Here is a 16,872-nt window from a genome sequence, read left to right as displayed (position 1 = left end):
GTCTTCAGCAAGGAAGATACCGCTGGTCAGGAAGCTGGAGACTTCTTCAAAGGCTTCCTTCCGTTCTGGGGGCCTATGGCCAATAGTAGAAACATACGTCAGCTAACACGGGTAGTTGAATCTACTATTACCGAAACTGCTGGTGCCCTTAGTAATCTGACAGCTGAGCTTCAGGCGGATAGACTCATGATGTTGCAGAACCGTATGGTTCTAGACGTTATCCTTGCAGACCGAGGTGGGGTATGTAGAATGATCCAATCGAGCTGCTGTGTCTTTATTCCTAATAATGCTCCAACAGTCTATGAAGCGATCTCTAAGCTACACAAGATTTCCGACTCTATACACGTAGACAAGGGAAACTGGTCCTTCATGGAGTGGTTTTGGACTCTGATCTCAGCGTGGGGATGGAAGGTTCTAATGGTCATTGGTGTCATCTTAGTATTCCTATTCTCATGCTGCCTGATTATCCAGTGTGGTCCTGCTCTGTGTAGTTTTTGTGCTGCAACTTGTCTCAGGAAACCACCTGCAGTTGGAGAAAAGGCACGAGAAAGGATGATGATACAACAGCATGTCACTGACCTGATGAGCATAGAATTGGATTCTGACATAGATTGAGTAATTGCCTATGTAAGGGCAAAAGGAGGGTCTGAGGTTCCGTGACGATTTGAACCCGTGTTTTCATTATTGTCGGAAATACATAATATTGGTATCAGCGAACCGCAAATGATCCATTTAGCATATCCTGGTGTTTTCGCTATACTACGAGCAAGAGCACTCCTTTTATGAACACATTTCTGATCTACCCACGGCATCCATCTTAGATCATGGCCGCCATTTTGTGTTTCTTGCCCTCACATACGCAATAACCTCTGATCACTTCATTTCGATTAAGGACACGTAGCCTTAGCCGGAGATTCACCTCTTTCATGACACGTGCACCTTAAACCAGATCACGCTGTAGCTGCATGACTCGACAAAGGCTGCCTCCTCTGCCCGAGGCCAGCCCACCTGAACTGGTTCTCGTGTCCATTGTCCCGATCATGATTAGGCGGCCGAAGCCGGTAGCCTTGCCCATTTACGACCCACAAACATCTCTTATCCCGCTTTCCTATCTTCTGCACCTGGCTCTGCTCCTTTCCTTCTGGGCCTTTATTAGGGGGAGGTAACGAAATTTACGATGAGGCGGTCCGGCTCTTGAATGCAATATTGACAAGGGATTGTGATGAACTAGTGGGAACCCCTCTCCGTAGATGTTTTGTATCAGATTTTATCAACAGTTCCTGTGTACGCCAAATATTTATTGTTTGAGACACAAAGGTTTTGAGAATGTACTAACATGTAAAGAATTCGCCCCCAGCTTAAAATTTAGTATATAAGGAGCAACCCTCTCTGTACAATTTGAACAGGCTCCTAGACACTGCCCATGCGTAGTTTCTGTGACTTCTGTGTCCCTGCAGTAATAAACCTTTGGTCTTTGACGCCACCATCGAGAAGCCCGTGTTTCTGTTCATTTGCGCACCAAGGCAGGTGGAACTCCGGGGTCTTTGGGTGTTGTTCCCTGACACCTCTGGACGGAACCAAAAAGTCCAGAACTCCACCTTAGCACCTAATAACTGTATTACATATATATTTCCCCTTGTATAGTAAATCTATTTTAACTCAAATGGAACCTGTTACAAAACGTCAAACCTCACCTAAACATGCTTGCTAAATAGGGGGGAAATATTCCTATCCACACCTGGTCTAAAAGAGAGAAAGCCTGCCTGATGCGCTACAAAGTGTCCGAAAGCTGCATCAGGTGATTGGGCCCTTGACGTGCTCAGCACTCAGGAAGCACCAGTTCAGCTGAATGAAAAAAAAAAAAACAACAAAAAACAACTGTCACTGACCCTTTTTAGGAAACACCCCAAATATGGTTTGACTATCTCATATGCACTGCTGAAATTTTCCCTTCCTGCAGGGGCACCCGGGATATTTTGCCTTTTTTACTGACCCCTATTTTTTTTTACTATAGAACTCTGTGCACTTTAACCCTGCTAACCAGCAGTAAAGTGCTTGTGCTTTCCTTTTTTCAAACATGTAAAAATTAATAAACACCTGATTGGCACATTTAATTTGCTTGCAAGCTCCTAGTATATGCTAGCACCTTTTTGTCTCTCTAGTTAGGCTGGATATAAACCCAGTGGGAGGGAAGCAACTGACCAGAACTAGTTTAGGGGGCAGACAATGATCGCCATCCAGCCGCAGGCTGGCACTGGGCATAAATGTGGTACCCAACGACCTCTGCTCAAAACACTCCTGGAACTGTACAGAATCGGTAAGGACTGCACTGCTGTCTGAATCATGAAGTAAGGCTGGACCTGCTTGCTTTAAAACCCTAGACCCCAGAAGTGACTCCAAGTGTCAGTTGGTTAGCCTCCTGTTTGAGCTACAGGGACACAACCAGGATCTAGAGTCCTTTTTCTGCTTTCCAGCTGACCATTCCCAACTGGACCACACCTGTTTCCCACATCTGGCCTCTGTGGGACTGACTCCTGCTCTCCAAGTACTGTCCTAAAGGCCCTGAACTCTTGACTGTGTTCAGACTGTACTCCTCCCTTCCTAACTGCAAACTTAATCAGATTCAACGGCGAGCGTCCATGCCAACAACCTTAGTAGACGGCTTCACCGAATTTGATTCCAATCATCACCAGATTAATTGCTTCAACAAGCTTAACGTCAAGCAGCACCCGTTTGCCATCAATCTTCGTCAATGGCTTCACCAGGCTCGATGCTGAGCAGCCACTGATCGATACCGAGGCCCCACACAGTGGCTCACCGTAGTTAAGCCATTTCTCAGATCCAGCTTCTAGATTGACCTGCTGATGATTCATTGATGAACACTTTTTCTCCGGAAAACATTTTAAGTGAGAAAGCAAACTTTCCACCAGGGCAAACCTGGTCCCTCTACCTAAGTGGAGATCCATTGGGATTGGCCTTAACTTTTGACTTCGACCCTGTCTAGTGTGCCCAGATACCCACGCTTAGCACTTTGTGCTTTTTATCACTATTTTTAATTCAAAGTTTGAAAATTCATGTTTCCGGTTCTACTTATCGAATTTTAGTTTTTTGGTGTCATTTCATTTATTAAATTATTGTCTATTTTTCTAAATGTGTTTCTTGTATTATATTTTCACTTTATTACTGTGTGAATGCTGCATAAATGCGCATTGCCTCTAAAGTTAAGCCTGACTTCTTTGTACCTTTTGTAATTCACTCTGACAAGGATTGTGATTATTATCTGAAGAGGTTTCTCACCCCTCCAACTAATACTTCACTTTTGTTACATGCACCTTCTCTCAATTGTAGAGGAACCCAGTACAGTCTTTGGACTAATATCAGATTACTTTGTGTGATCAACAAGCGGACACAGACCACACCCAAGACAGCCGAAGTAGGCCATCAGACAGCAATTATTAGCTAATTAGGTTACCAAGGCAAGAGAAAGTATACACATCAGCAGGCAATAGAACGAAGAGGAACCTTGCAGATAAAGGTAGCATGCCCACAAAACTAGCCTAAGTGTGCACTTCAAGACCGGGAACCATTATATAACCAAATTCAATGTTTTTTTTCTCAGTATTAGAAAAACAAGACACACGTATCTTCTGCTAGAGCAGCAAAGAGGATGTGTTCTCAACCTCACAACTGTTTGCACAAGTGGGCTGTGATGTCATAGGGTCCTCGTTATGAGGTCATGCAGCCCACTGGGTCGCTAATCTTGTTGTTTTATAGGTTTTGTGAAGTATCCATGTTATTTTTTTTGTTGAATTTCGTGTTATTATTTGTTTTTAGAGTTCTTAGTAAAGGATTGCGGTTTCAGCCGGCGATCTTGTAATAGAATCGTGAATTCTCTCGAGTTGTCCACTTCTTAGTGGGCATTTTGGACACCAGCCTACGCTGCACTGGAGGGGGGTGGGGTAACGCAACACCGCATCTGCACTCTGGGGTTTATTTTAAGGCTGCAGTACCTGCCACAGCAGTGGAGCATAGCTAGCTAGCTGTGTTTATAAGTTTCTGAACTGAGGCTAAACGCTCGTTTTCAGGCCCCAGAATATGTTGTTCCCTCTGCCAGGCTGCCCGTGCCACCGATGGGGGCCACCTAAGAGGGCAGCCACCCTTAGTGCCACATGATGGCACAGACCCTAAGGAGCGGTCTAGTGTCTGGGACCTGGAGGGTCACCAGTGATGTCACTTCCAGTAGGGGAAGGGCGGGGTCGAGGGTATATGGCCTGGGGTCCCGGCCCGATGCCCTCTTTGATCCCTGGTCGGCTTCGTGGACGGATCCTCCCCCCCCTTGACCCCAACGAGCGGTGCTGCCTGGACGCTGTTTTCCCTCCCTACCGCGAACCCGGCGGTCGAGCAGCAGGGGGGGTGGTAGTTATCGAATACTATTTTGCTTTGTGTTGCAGGCAGAGTTACAGGGCGATCCAACGCTGGAAGGTACAGAAGGGTACCCTCTACAGGTGCACAGTAAAGGTGCGAGAGCCAATTATACCCACGGAGATCCTCGGTGGGATCCTTGAGGAGTGACGGCGCCCCGTTAGTCATTCAGGCGTTTGTGGACCTGAACAACCGGGGGTTGCCTGCAACGCTCCGCCCCCCCGTAGTGGGGAGGGGCGTGAGTAAGTGGTGGACTGGAGGTCCTCCGGGGAGAGGGGCTAGCCCATCCCCCAATAGTGACAACACCCCGCGGTTAATACCACAGGGGGTTTATGGCTGGTGGGCAGGTGGCGAGGGGCGGCCTGACCCTGGATCGCCCGTAAGATAACCTAACATGTTGGCATACTGTGTATGCAAATAAAGCTGCAACAACTTTCTCCAACAAAACATTGTGTGGTGTCTGTTATTATGGGAAATTGTTGTGAGCGGGCTGGGGTATGGGCCGATGTTGGCATTAATAGCCAGCCAGCCCTTCCTTCCGCCCTGCAGGTGGGTCGAGGTTATGGGTCGCTGCTGTCATTATCTAAAGCGGGTCTTCAAACTGGTGCCCTACCTATATGTTATGTTATGTTATGTTAATTTCGATTTATATAGCGCCAAATCACCGACAGGTCTCTTAGCGCTTGCTTTGGGAACCCGTCCTGGCTTTCCCTGCGAGATAACCCCTACTGGGCATCCCCAAGGTGAAGACCAGGCATCCCATCGCGGGGGCCGTAGTGGAGATTAAGCAAGCTATTGCCCAGAGTTGCAGAGTGTGAACCCATGATTCGAGTAGGCATTGAGGCGAGAATTATCAAGTCCGTAGACATTTTGAGCTCAAGACCCTGCCGCGTCGGGAATTGAACCCTGGTCCCGGGTCTGACCTCTGCATCAGGGTCTGCCTCCTCTAACCAGTGAGCCACACTTCTTCATATGACTACCGTGCCAGCCATTATGCACTGGTAATGTAGGCCCGCTTAACATCAAGGGCCCTCATCTGTAATGCATTACAAGCTTGTAGTGACCTTTCTTCATTAAATGTGTGCCCTTAAATGCACAAAATAAATGTTAAGGTTTGTGCCCTCTAATAAAAGAGAAGCATTTTGTCGCAGTTCAGTCCGTACCCAGGCACAAAACTGCACCACAGAGCCCTCCATCCACCCTTGTTGATACGGCTGCTGGAGACGTACAATAGGCGGCAAAAATATGGCAGACCCATTACTTCTGTGGATTTGGTGCCTGCACAAGATGCACATATATATGCTTACAAAATATTGTACAAGTGTTGCACAACTGTGTTGCTATGCAGCCACCAAAATCGAGATCTCAGTTCCACTCATGCCGCCCGTTGTGTAGTGTGGGGTAGGTAGCACCCTCTAGATAAGGATGGTCTTTATATTTAGAAGTAAGAAAATGGATGAAAAACAATTGGTGGTTAAATAGTATATGCACTTTAAGAGTCTGCCTTTCTGCGTGAGAACAAAATAGAGTAAACTATTTTGCATAATGTTCGCTGTCTCTGCAGTAATACTTTGTTTACAGTCAGGGCCCGCTTTGGCGCTGGTGGCGCCCAGTGCAAGAATGGCTGTTGGCGCCCCCCAATGACCACCAGGCTCTGCCACAATACCTTCACTACCACCCTTTAACAGTGCCCCTCAAGTTTCCATAACCGCTCTCTCTCAGATGCATTTTTAATTAGTTTTGTAGCACCGCCATCACTCATACCAGTGTAGGGTGTCAAAGCACTTTACATCACACACACTACACAGAAATATTCAACACATAGGAAATGTTACATAAGACAGTGGACTACAAGGTGAAGGAGTCACGTCTTACTGGTAGTAAGGATAGTTTAAGAGTACTTGGTCTGGAGAAGCACAAACACAGAATTTAAAATGTAAGACCATGGTTGAGGGTTCTCTTTAATATTCAGAATTGATTTCTATCGAAATGAACCGTTTTTCAAATATTCGGATAACGAAAGACTAGAGAAAAATCATAACGCTCTAATCTATGCCTTGCAGTTTGCATGCAGCTCTTTGATGACAGGTAATAATTCACTGTTCTATGTTAGAATTATAACGTATGAACTGCAAGTAACCAAGGATCTCTCAAACAAAATGAGCAACCCGCTGACCTAGTTTCATTATGTGCACACTGTGATGAGAATGGTACACGTTCTTTGCAGCAGGCATATTAACCCTCTGTGCTACCTTACAATCAGTCAAAACTTCCACTAGACAAACCTCCAGTCTCTCTCCAGGACGAACATTACTCAACAGAGATATCTTGACATTGTTATTGTTGACTGAAAATTGCTGGAGTCCAGGAATGCGGCAGCAGGTGCTTTAAAAAAAAAAAAAAACATGCTTCAAACACGACCTCCCCAACCGAAGTCAGCTTCCGGTGCGGCCGCATCGTCCTAGCCGGCAGCGTTGGATTGATAACGCGGGCATTCGGGCAATGCCCGAGGGGCTGGTGTCCGGGTTCGCTGTGGGCTGCTTTTTTGAGCAGTCTTGCGGGTCATTTGGGCTCTGTGTCTATTGTTCGAATACAGGCTCAGCCAGCGGGCTAGTAGGTGTCCGAGTGGCCTTTCTCGAGGCAGATGGGCGCTCATTACCTCCGTTTAGCAACAGGCAGAGGTGTCAGTCCCTTTGTCTAGCTGGCCGGCCCATTAATGTGTGCACATACTGAGCGGGGGCAGGGGGCCTGAGTAGAAGTGGCCTCACTTGCTTCACCAGTGTAAACCAACGCATGCTTTTTTTAAAACCCCCCCCTTAGAGGTTTTTTAATAAGATTACGCCAAAGCAGTGATTTGAGGAGTGATTATGCAAATGTAGGCCGTTTTTTGGGGGGGGGGGCCTGCCCGGGCTGATTTTCAATCGCAATCCAACCCTGCTAGCCGGTCATATAGCTCTTCCCCCAACTTGCCTAATAATAGCACCATGAATTGCAAATGTGACTACAACTTTTGACCTATGATCTATGCTGATTGGACTACATTTTGCAAAGATCTTGCTTCACATCAGAAATGCCGCTGCTTGTTTTTGAACTGTTTGCCGCCTTCCTTCTAAGAGACAGAGAAAAGTGATTGTGGCTTAAAATAGTGTTTGTTTCACATTGTGCACAGTGACGGAAAACTAATTTTCTCCCTCTCTCGTATCACGTTACAAGTAAAAATAGTGCAAAATCATTTCAGTGCAAAAATGCATGGGCTATATAATCCGAGTATAAAATAAAGCCTATTTCTCCTCTTACTTTATGAGCAAGATGATAAAATGGTGCAAAATGTATTTTCTATATTTTTTTTCCATCCTGGGCTGATCCAAACACGATACAATTGTAAGTAATGCTTGGCAAATCTAAGAGCTGGGCCCCTTCTCTAGTTATACGGAGCTGTGGGTAGTGCTTTCCTAGTGTCCTGTCACTTGACTCCCTGCACATGTCCGATGAACCCACAGCCCGCTGTCCGAGAAAGAAACGAATGACTGCCTTGACAGCTGCTCAGCGATGCTGAGTCCGTCGCTTCCAAGAAGACCGAACTAAGAAAAGCATTCACATGTGCGACTCTTCTGCGTGCGACAATTTTTCAGAAATAAATTCCAAAACAGAGGTATACTTAAGCAAAACGCAGTTCAAGGGGTTGTTTTAAAGGACTCCATTGGACAAAACTGGTACAAAGGTCTTTCAGTTTGCAGAGAATACATTTTGAATGAACAACACAGTGATCTTCTGCATTTGAAAGTTCATTAAGTTGACATTTTTAATGTAACCTCTCTATGTAAAGTAACAGTTTGCAAGCCCTATGTTATATGAAGTATCTAAAAAAGGACGTAGCAGAGGCCCCAATGATATACTCGCAAGAGGAATCGAAGCAGTGTTTGTGCACAGTCGGCTCTCGCAGCCGTAAAGTTTTAATCCCTTCATGAAAGTAGTGCCAATTGTCGAGTTCTATGGCCATTGCTTCTGCATCATGAAAGACTTCGCTTTGTGACCCAGGGTGAACCACTGATGATGTCTTAGAGGAGTACAGCATGCAGGTCTCTTCATTTTATGCATGCACTTTTCATTGACTTGACTATGATAGAAACATCACTGACTACTTCCAGGTATTTACTCCATATTCCTTGTCCCATAGCAATAAACTTGACTAGGGCGAGAAGGAGGGCTGAGGAGGTCAAATTATCTAGATCCTGTTAAAAGCATTAAAACCCACTGAGGATCTAGGGATGGTCGATGGGGCATGAATTGATGGTAAAAACACATAAATCTACATGTCACTCCCAAAAACGTGGACAGGACTTTCTAAGTCATTCTGTCTAAAAACCTAAAACTAGGAGATTAATATTGTTTTACCAATTTATATACCATATCAAGAAGCTCAAAATGAAGATACTCCTGCAAGCAGCTAGAGAAGAGGCAGCCACATAAAGATTAATCCAAAAAGTTGCAAGTCTTTAATAAGTAAAGACATCTTATAGAAAGACGCTATGGTTATTTCATAGGAAAAGAATTTTGGGTTGCTAATAATCACTGATACATTTTATCAATGGGAACCAAATAGTAAGATTCTAATCAATCAGATTTTTCATGTCACATTTGTTTCCGCCACCCACTATAAGCAAAACCATAGTTGATATTTCCGCCAAACTTGACACGAAGACAGAGCTCACGCAAAATAGATTTGTATATAGTATAGCAACGGTCCCGCGCACTCATAATACATCATGTAGACGTGATTCGAAAGCAAATGGAACCAATCCAACGTTGAAGTCTTTGATTTCTTTAATCGGTCATCAAACTAAAAACACACAGCCAGCCGACACGTGTTTCATCAGAGAAACAGTGTTCTTCGACTCTTCAGGGCTCTGTGGCTGAATCCAAAATCAGTAACATTCCAAAGCCGGTGATAATTCCAACCCGGTAGGGTATGATAACTCTTGGCGAAATGTATGCTTTTCAAGATTAAAAAGTGCGTGCTAATCAAAGTTAAATGTCGGTCCTGACGCCAGTACGGGTAGACACAGGCAAATTCTCCCAACTGTAACTATTACGTGAAATAACAATACTAGACCCCAGATCTGTCCCGGTGATGCACGTGTGTGTGCTTCCTGATACTTTCACTCCAATAAAGTGCCTGCGTCCTGGCGTCTTAGTTACAGTTGGGAGAATTTCCCTACCATGGATGCTGTCACAGAAGTAGGATAAAAGAAACCCTTCAGCGAAAACCTGCTTAGTACTCCCTTTGGGAGTCAACAAGACATGTCTGAAGATGCAATGCCGTAGAAACCTTCTCCTGGCAAGTGCGAATGTGGAGAGTGGGAGGGAGCCTTTCCATCAAGCATTATCTGCCTGTCAATGAGTCAAGAGATGTGAGTTGCTAGGAAGAAGGGGCACTTCCCTTGATTATAAGGCTTTTCTCATTTAAGCCAACCACTGGAGAGCCGCATCAGCACGCATAAGAGTGTCAGTGTGCCATGTACATATCAATATTCTTGGCTGCCCTAATGCAGTTTTTAGCAGAAGTAGAAGTTGTGAAGCATAATACACTCTCCCAGAAATCTTTTTCTTGCTGTTACTCTAGGGCTAGAACATTATCCATATATTGGGTTGAAACCAGTCACATAGGGAGTATGCCTATATGGGCAGTATGTAGAAGAATTATGCAGTGGGGCCACCTGACACACCCTAATGTTTCACTCATTTTCCCCGAAACTCCTTATCAGTCTTTCTTTTTTTGAATATCATTATTGGCATTTCCAATAAATGGTTTATACATATTACAGATACAAATGTTCATCAGTGAGATTAAGGAAGAATACAGTTCAACATATAGACATTTTGATTAAATATATAGTTCATAGCAACAGAAAACAAAAAAGGTCCCAGTCCTTGATTGATTGGTAACATGATAGTCAATTATCCTATCTCGAATTCCAGATATACCTCTTTTAGCAGTTCGAAATAATGTTAGTTGTTATTGATTCATTTTCATTCCTGGCATAACTATCAAGCCTACAGACCCTCGATATCTTTCTTTTAGTAATCTGAAACCTAGAGTCTGTTACAACCTCATCACAGGACGGATTCACAGATCGGCCCCCTCTAGAATAATGTATCAATAGGACATCCTGTGCTTGTGCCATGTCTGTCACACCCATCTTTTTTTTTTTTTTTAATTTAAAAAAATCTTTTATTGGCATACAAAAGAAACCATACAAAAAAATATATGTATATATATAGGTGGAGCGTACAATTTCCTTATCACTACAGTTTCCGATTTCTTCCACCTTCTCGTTTCTGTTTTCCAATATTCTGTGTTTGGCAGCAGTTGTGATTTATAAAACCTAGATATCTGGCATTTAACTAATATTAACAAACACTCTAGTTTTCCAGATTCTTGCCTCGTTCTCTAAAAAGCACATTGCTGGGTGACGCACGGTAGACCTACTGGTCACCATTCGTTTATGCAATGTTGACATCACAGTTTCCCAATAATCTGAAAGCCTAGAGCATGACCGCATGCATCTCTGACAACCAATCTGTACTCTATCAAAAGCATTTTTATTCCTTTCAGATTTCTCTTTTCCTCCACAGCTGCTGCTCCCATCCGCAAAACACTGCTGCCTGGGGCTCTTTTCACTGTGATTAACGTGCACCTTCAGGAGCCCTTGTTGTTAACACTGTATTGTCTGTCTTGGCGTGATTTATGGTTCTTTCCAGATTGCTCTGATGCTGTGTTCCAAAGCTCTGTCTGTACTTTATGTGAGAGCAGCCCTTCTATGGTCCTGGGCTGAAGGACAGGGCCAAAAGATGAACCCTTCTTCTCAGCACACAGCTCGACACAGTTTCACAAAGAAACAATTTTCTTTTTTTTGTTAGCCAAATCGAAACAGTGACGACGTACTAACTTCCTTGTTATGCACATTTCTAAGTATTACATTAATATTCATCTTTAGATTCTGCTTTAATTTGGTTCACTTGTGGATAAATTACTTTTTGCGTGCCACTTGGTGTGACGTGCACTGTTTTGGCAAATAGATCTCTAGTGGGTAAGAAAAAGGCAACGAGCAGCTTTCGTGCACCTCCATTGGAAAACATTAGATACTTCCCGGCCTAAGCACCTGCAAATCTGAATTTGAATCTCACTGGACCATAGAAGCATTGTGTGTCTGTAGTCAGCCTCCACAGTGGACATTGACATGCATAATACCTTGCTTAGGACTCGTGAAATAATAGGATATTGACTCCACATAAAGTAACTAGTAGGCTATAGGTGTTTGCACAAAATATCGGAGCAAAAATATTGTGTGGACAAACTATCGTGTAAATAACATGCAGGACAAAATATTCTGAAGGTAAGTTTTTATGGGTAATCAAAGTTTAACTATACCTAACTTCACGTCTATGTACCTTGAAGATATACATTTTCAAGGTACTGTAGATGCCTTAAGTATGGACCCACAATCTGACTAGTGTGATCATCCCATAAATCTCAATAACAAAGTCTGAATACCTACCATATTGCTTGTTCATTGTGAAAATAAAATGCTAAAAATTACCTGTGGAACATTTTAACCGGTCTATTTATTTTGCTAGGAATTTCAGATAGAATGAACAATGCACTTCTATTTGTTTGCAAAATACTGGTCCCAAATTGCATCCTATTAATTTGGCAACCAGTAAAGATTTTTTTAAACTGTACTGATAGGTTGGTTTTTAATAATCTGAATCGTAGTGGGTTGCAATTTGACCGACTTCATGAATATTAATGAGGTAGGTCACAAATTACAATTTACTACGATTGGAGGCCATCACAGGGATGGAGGCTTGCTGGGGCAGCAGACCACCATGTCTGTAATTGCTTTTTTAATTTCTGTAGTTTTTTATTGCATAAAAAAATATATATTTCACAGCCCGCTTTCCTTATAGGAAACGGGCTGCATTTAAAAATGTGTTTTTTTCTTTAAATTTTGTTTGAGTTGTCAGTGGTCCACTGGAAAACTGCCAATATTTCAAGAAACAATTTTTTATCTCACCAATGGGGTCCCTTTCGTTAATGTGTTACCTCTCAGTTTGCGTTCTTGGTAATGTTTCAATATTTAGGTCTCGCCTGTCGATGCGCATGCGCATCGAGCAAGCGAGAGTATTGGGACTTATCCACTCTTTCCCCAACTTGCAAGGAATCGTGGCGATTCCTTGCAGTGCCCGTGACTTTTAAGCTCAATGCGCATGCGCATTGAGCTTAAAAGCGCGTGCACGTCCGTCTTGGTTTACCCGCTCCGCCCCCTCCCCTTCCCGCCGTCTCGCATTTCCCCTGCCGCATCAAAGGCTTTCACGGCCGGCCGGCCATGCTTTCAGTTTCACGACCGGCCGGCCGTGTGAATTACATTTCAAAGCCCGCTCTCCCTGCTCCGCCCCCTGCTCCGGCCGAGACGCATTTCTCCTCCCTCCTCCCCCCTCCTGGGTCAGGTTACCCTGCTTTCTCTTTCGCTTTTTTTTCACTTGCCACCCCTACAGCCAGCACACACATCTGTAAGATGTTGGGGAGGGAGGGACTTCGAGCACACTTAGCAGCAGAGCAACTCAGATGGAAATCGTATCGGCAATACGAAAATAAAAACAGACAGCCTTTCCTTTCCCGCAATTCCCTCTGACATTCCAGAATATTCTCTCTCTTAAGCATCCACTGTGGTAGCATGCTGCATATATCGTATCGGCAGCAATACGAAAATAAAAACAGACAGCCTTTCCTTTCCCGCAATTCCCTCTGACATTCCAGAATATTCTCTCTCTTAAGCATCCACTGTGGTAGCATGCTGCATATAGTCCCACTAGCCATTTACTCCCCTCATTAAAGTACCTAGAATTCTAGAGTTGTTTTTCATTTTGTCAACACAGACACACCCTTTTGGCAAGACCGCATCAACAGTCCTCCCACGTCCAAAGTCGGCTGCATCTGTTGCTTTCCCTATTGTTGAAAATTCATGCCTTAATCCTATTTCACTTTATTCATGAAAAGGTCACCCCGAGTAAAACGAACGGGACGCGATAGCTACCCCACGGATGAATACGGCTTAAACGTCTGCTGTAGAACATGCAAACAGCAAGCTGGCAACCTCGGGAAGTACGATGGAAGATTATTATTACTACAATAAATAGAATGACTTCAATTCATAAAGGGGTTGCAGCGACTTAGTCTTGCAGTACTCACTCTTGTGTTGGTCCTGGATTCCAGGAGTAAGACAGAGAACTATGGGAGTAAGTCACCTACAAATATCTTTCTGAATAGCCCACGATGAGTTTATAGGGACCTTGCTAAGACATATTTTGCAGTTTCATAGTGTAGCACATACTATATGCTATTATTACTCAATTGAAAGAAAGTCCGTTTCTAGACCTCAGATGGATGAAAGAGAGCGTAACACAGCCATTCTGGAATTCAAAGCTGTAATTTACAGATTACAAAGATTTCAGCAGAAGGGGCACGATTAGTAATGCTTTTTTTAAAAGTAGGTGCATCTTTCTCCAATCTTAGATGTGATTTACTTGGAATTACCAGGAGTAAGACTTGCTTCCTCATGGTTTCCGGAAGAAAGCACATCCTACTCTTCAAAAGGACTCTCAAAAAATAATTTATAAATCAGGCTTGGATATTCTGTTGTAAATCACGTCTAATATAACTACTCATAGACACAGCTTTGTGAATTGTGCCTTGAGTATTCAATTTCACAGGAACGAAGATGGCTTTTGTCAACTCCGCTCAGGAGCTCCTGTATATTAACTCACCCTCACCCTCACTCACCCTCAACACCTCCCTCACCCTCAACCCCTCACCCTCACTCACCCTCACCCTCACTCACCCTCACCCTCACTCACCCTCACCCTCACTCTCACTCACCCTCAACCCCTCACCCTAACTCACCCTCACTCACTCTCCCTCAACCCCTCACCCTCAACCCCTCACCCTCAACCCCTCACTCACCCTCACTCACCCTCAACCCCTCACCCTCACCCTCAACCCCTCAAACTCACCCTCACTCACCCTCAACCCCTCACCCACCCTCACTCACCCTGACCATCACTCACCCTCAACCCCTCACTCACCCTCAACCTCTCACTCACCCTCACTCTCACTCATCCTCACTCACCCTCAACCCCTCACCCTCACTCACCCTCACTCACCCTCACTCACCCTCAACCCCTCACCCTCACTCACCCTCACCCTCACTCACCCTCAACCCCTCACCCTCAACCCCTCACCCTCAACCCCTCACCCTCAACCCCTCACTCACCCTCACTCTCACTCATCCTCACTCTCACTCATCCTCACTCTCACTCATCCTCACTCTCACTCATCCTCACTCACCCTCAACCCCTCACCCTCACTCACCCTCACTCGCCCTCAACCCCTCACTCACCCTCAACCCCTCACCCTCAACCCCTCACCCTCAACCCCTCACTCACCCTCACTCTCACTCATCCTCACTCACCCTCAACCCCTCACCCTCACTCACCCTCACTCACCCTCACTCACCCTCACTCACCCTCAACCCCTCACCCTCACTCACTCACCCTCAACCCCTAACCCTCAAACCCTCACCCTCACTCACCCACCCTCAACCCCTCACCCTCACTCACTCACCCTCAACCCCTCACCCTCACTCACTCACCCTCACTCACCCTCAACCCCTCCCCCTCGACCCCTCCCCCTCAACCCCTCACCCTCACCCTCACTCACCCTCACTCAACCTCAACCCCTCACTCACCCTCAACCCCTCACCCTCAACCCCTCACCCACCCGCACCCTCACTCACCCTGACCATCACTCACCCTCAACCCCTCACTCACCCTCAACCCCTCACTCACCCTCAACCCCTCACTCACCCTCAACCCCTCACTCACCCTCAACCCCTCACTCACCCTCAACCCCTCACTCACCCTCAACCCCTCACTCACCCTCACTCACTCATCCTCACTCACCCTCAACCCCTCACCCTCATTCACCCTCACTCACCCTCACTCACCCTCACCCTCACTCACCCTCACTCACCCTCAACCCCTCACCCTCAACCCCTCACCCTCAACCCCTCACTCACCCTCACTCTCACTCATCCTCACTCACCCTCAACCCCTCACCCTCACTCACCCTCACTCACCCTCACTCACCCTCAACCCCTCACCCTCACTCCCTCACCCTCAACCCCTCACCCTCAACCCCTCACTCACCCTCACTCATCCTCACTCAACCACCCTCAACCTCACTCACCCTCAACCTCACTCACCCTCAACCCCTCACCCTCAACCCCTCACCCTCACTCACCCTCAACCCCTCACCCTCAAACCCTCACCCTCACTCACTCCCCCTCAACCCCTCCCCCTCGACCCCTCCCCCTCAACCCCTCACTCACCCTCAACCCCTCACTCACCCTCAACCCCTCACTCACCCTCAACCCCTCACTCACCCTCAACCCCTCACCCTCAACCCCTCACTCACCCTCACTCTCACTCATCCTCACTCACCCTCAACCCCTCACCCTCACTCACCCTCACCCTCACTCACCCTCAACCCCTCACCTTCAACCCCTCACTCACCCTCACTCTCACTCACCCTCACTCAGCCTCAACTACTCCCCCTCACCCTCACTCACCCAAAACCCCTCACTCACCCTCACCCTCACTCACCCTCAACACCTCACTCACCCTCACCCTCACTCACCCTCACTCACCCTCACTCACCCTCAACACCTCACCCTCAACCACTCACCCTCACTCACTCACCCTCACTCACCCTCACTCACCCTCACTCACCCTCACTCACCCTCACTCACCCTCACTCACCCTCACTCACCCTCACTCACCCTCACCCTCACTCACCCTCACTCACCCTCACCCTCACTCACCCTCACCCTCACTCACCCTCACTCACACTCACCCTCACCCTCACACAGTGCAATAGTTCTCAGACCATTTCAGTTAGAGCTTTTAGAAATGTTTATGGCTTTTTTTATTTGTAATACTTTAGCATTGGCTACAGGAAACAAAAATGCTAAACATTTACAAAAAAAACCCATAAACAATTCTAAAAGCACTAACTCTAATGGTGCGAGACCTATTGCATTTCCAATGCTTGTTTGCAACTGGATTTCTCTCTCAAAACACTGACTCACAGCATACTGATTCGATACTTGAAAGGGACGCCTACAGCATTCCCCTTTCAGATGCCAAATCGCACCTTTTACAACTGTAAAATTGCTTAGTAGATCTGGCCCAATGTCTGCTGTTGAAAAAAGAAGGGTAAAAGTGAATGGCATTTTCTCTTAGTCTTGTCTACAATGTTGGACAGAAAAGTGTTGATGTAACTGTTCAGGTAAAACCCACCTGTTTTGTGAAAGAGAGAATTATAAAACA

At 45.8% G+C, this 16,872-nt stretch overlaps 1 protein-coding gene across 1 annotated transcript in view; it reads left to right on the top strand.

Annotated features, from left to right (window-relative positions):
• LOC147663684 (mitochondrial 10-formyltetrahydrofolate dehydrogenase-like) overlaps positions 1–16,872 on the top strand; it is a gene marked incomplete at its 3' end in the record, with an annotated part of 293,187 nt that overhangs the window by 33,502 nt on the left and 242,813 nt on the right. The window lies entirely within an intron of this gene.

Source organism: Lissotriton vulgaris, unplaced genomic scaffold, assembly GCF_964263255.1.
Source record: "Lissotriton vulgaris unplaced genomic scaffold, aLisVul1.2 SCAFFOLD_1986, whole genome shotgun sequence".
NCBI lineage: Eukaryota > Metazoa > Chordata > Amphibia > Caudata > Salamandridae > Lissotriton > Lissotriton vulgaris.
Note: the sequence above shows the minus strand (reverse complement) of the source record. Positions and strands in the feature narration are given on the sequence as shown.